The following is a 3,334-nucleotide window of genomic DNA, read 5'->3' as shown; positions in this document are numbered from 1 at the left end:
AGGAAAGCGAATATTATTAAAAGTAAAGACTAAAAAATAAATGTTCTCAATACTTGACGTCGCCGCAGTAGAGTAGAATGTCAAAAGCTCCATTGGGATGTCGTTACCGTGTTTTGATGCACTACAGGCGGAAGCACCAGGCTCAAATTGTCGGGTTGAAAAAATTGACGCATCCTTACGTGAATCACACGCTCCACTGTAGTTATGCCACTGCTTCTTTAGTTCATTTGCTCACTTCCCCTCTGCTTGATTCTGCTTTTCTTCTGATACCCATGCGCACATCTGCACTAGGGTATTACAATTTTGTTCACATAGCTGTTGTATGGAGCAGCATAATCGAGATAGATATAGATAGATAGACTCATACAAGTAAATATCAAAATGCTCAGAATGATGAGAGGAGTCTGCCCGTTCTTCCTTAGATCCATGCGTTCTAGGTTAGGTTAGGTTAGGTTAGGTTGACCTGGTTGGCTGAAAGGTATCACATAGACCTATTAGTCTTTAGTGGTATCAGATGGAGCTTGTTGACCTTTCCTTGTAGTAGGCTTCTTGTAATAAGCCTGCGTCTTTTGCGAATCTAAGTAAGCTCTGAAGCTCTAACCCCGAGAGGCAATCTTTTTGGCACAGTTAACAGGTGGAGGAGTTATGTAGTGAGGATGCATGGCAGAAAGTGAGGAGGGCCACCTAGAATTTACAGAATCGGTAGTGGATAAATGGACATTTTAAAGAGGAATTTTAAACAGAGTGGCGAAAATCTTGGCTTATTAAGAGCGTTTTGGTTCCAACAAGATAAGGATCCAAAACACGCAGCTAAAGCTTTGGCTCTTCTACTATGGTCCCGCTCAAACACCCCACAGTTGTCCGATCTGAATGTTATTGAGCATCTGCAGGTCCTTCTAGATCTACAGGGTCCGGCACTCGAAGTGTAACGGACATAAGCTGTCAGTTATAGCCAACTAACCAATGACAGTCCAGAGTATTGTTTATAAGCCCGCGCAAGCATTTTGCCGAGCGTAAACGCGAAAAGAGAAAATCAGTAATGGATCTCAAGCGTAATAGTGTGATTGCATTATATTGTATTTGGCTGGAAAATCACAACGAGCGAATGTTCGTGAGCTCGAGCATCTTCAAGTAAATAAAGCTGTTGTTTATCGCACCATTACTCGTTACATTGACACTGGTAGCATCGCGAAACGTCATGGAGATGGTCATCAAAAGACTGCAACGTCACATGAAATGGTTCTACAAGCGAAGAAGCGATTAGAGCGAAATCCCCGACGAAGTGCCAATCAAATGGCGAAAGAATTGAAAATATCAGACCGTAGCATCCGCCTCATACTGAAACATTATCTCAAAGTCCAGCCTTAAAAGATCCAAAAGGTGCATGATCGCACACCAAAGCAACAACAAGTCAGACTTGAGGGAGCGAAGGAGTTGCTCAATCTCAATTTCCAAACAAGGTGTTTTCTGACGAGAAAAATTTTCAAATTGAGCAATTCGCAAACTCCCAAAATGATAACGTTTATTTGACCGACCCTTCATACGAGAATTCGAGTCATCGATTGCCCACCAGCAGGCAGCACCCGCCACAGGTAATGGTTTGGGCCGCTGTAACCGCAGATGGGCGCTCTCTAATCGTTTTCATTGAGCTTGGCGTCAAGGTAAATGTGAAATATTATCGGGAAATAATTCTGGAAGTTGCCATTTCGGTAGCAGACCGTGGACGTTTCAACGGGACTCGGCACCGTCTTACAAAGCTCGAGTGAACCAAGAATAACTATAAAACAAAGTTCCGTACTTCATAACGTCCACACAATGACTCTCAAATGCGAATCCGATGGATTATTCTCTTTGGGCCATTTTGGAGAGAAAGTCCGAACTAAAAGATTCACTAGTCTCGAGGCGCTAAAAATCTATTACCCGCGAGTGGGCCAACTCACATTCGGGCAGCTCGCGATTCGTTTCTGGACCGCCTCAAGGCCATAGTCAAGCCAAAAGGTGGTCATATCGAGCAAAGGTAAATTGATTCTTAATTTTATATTATTTTCACACATTTTTTACTCTGAATTGAATGAAAGTAATTTTCCAAATTACATTGATGGCCCTATGGGACCTCTGCACCTCCATGAGATCCCACATAAATAGAAAAAAAATCGGAAAACTTTCCGTCCGTCTGTGTGACAAGCTATAGTCCTCCTTGTCTATGAGTTTCTCAGATATCAAAAAGCCAGCTCCAATTAGAGTTTACTAAATTGTGCGCGGGTATAGAGAGTTCAGTGCGAGCCGAGTCTAGCTCTTCCTTATTTGTTTTTTGTTAATGTTTTTCGTTTTATGCTGCTTTGCTGATTTATGTACAATTGTGACAGAGGCAGGGGCGCCTGGCAGCAGGGGCGGCCCATTTCTCCAAGCCAGCAAGCAACTTGAGTTCACTTCGCTTTTCACTTCCTCTAAGCATTCAACCGTTCACACTTAATTGCACGATTTGCAATGCAACCGCAACGGCTGCCACAAACCGCGTCCGATTAATGAACGATGTTTATGATGAAGGTTATGTTGGTCCAATAGCAGTGCAATTTTGTGCCACACCACAACGCTGCCCGAGTAGTTTACGCTTAGACGCTAACTGTTAGCTGTTGTATGCAGACACTCTTTAGTGAACACACAATTCCGTACGTATATTTTCTTATGTCCGTATGTATGTATATGGCAGGCCATAATTGACTGCCTGACAGGCACGCTGACAAAGCGGCCAACTAGCAAAGCAGCTAAGTTGCAAAGTTATTGCAAAGCATGTGAACCATCCAACCATCCGGGTGTTGTAAACAGATTCGTTGCACCCATTCGCAGCAAAGTGCCCCAATGCAAGTGGATGTGTGTGTGTGTGTATGTATGTGCTTGTGTGTAGGTGTTTGCTGCTGGTGCAAGCACTTATTGTGCGCGCTTTTGGGGGCAATACTCGTTGCATTTGATTGAAAGTGACACGCATAAACACACACACACACGCACACATACACATATATCACACTCACAAGTGCTTATATCAAATATTTGCACATCAACGTTAAATTTGCTATGTGATTTTGTGGTGAATGCGACTGCGATAGCGCGGAAGCGACACTTGAGACACGCCAATTACAATTTGTTGTTGTTGTTGATTTTTTTTGTTTTCGCACAAATAATTTGTAAGTTAAACTTTGCAACAGCGCATTCGATTGTAAGGAATTTCGTAATGCAAGCGAACCACAAACGCGTGTGTGTGTGTATTGCGTGTGCAAATTAAACTGTTCCTTTCTCTTTAATGGCAGCCACCGTTGAGTGGGTAAGCGCGCGATTG

The sequence above is a fragment of the Anastrepha ludens genome, chromosome 4 (genome assembly GCF_028408465.1).
Source record: "Anastrepha ludens isolate Willacy chromosome 4, idAnaLude1.1, whole genome shotgun sequence".
NCBI lineage: Eukaryota > Metazoa > Arthropoda > Insecta > Diptera > Tephritidae > Anastrepha > Anastrepha ludens.
Note: the sequence above shows the minus strand (reverse complement) of the source record.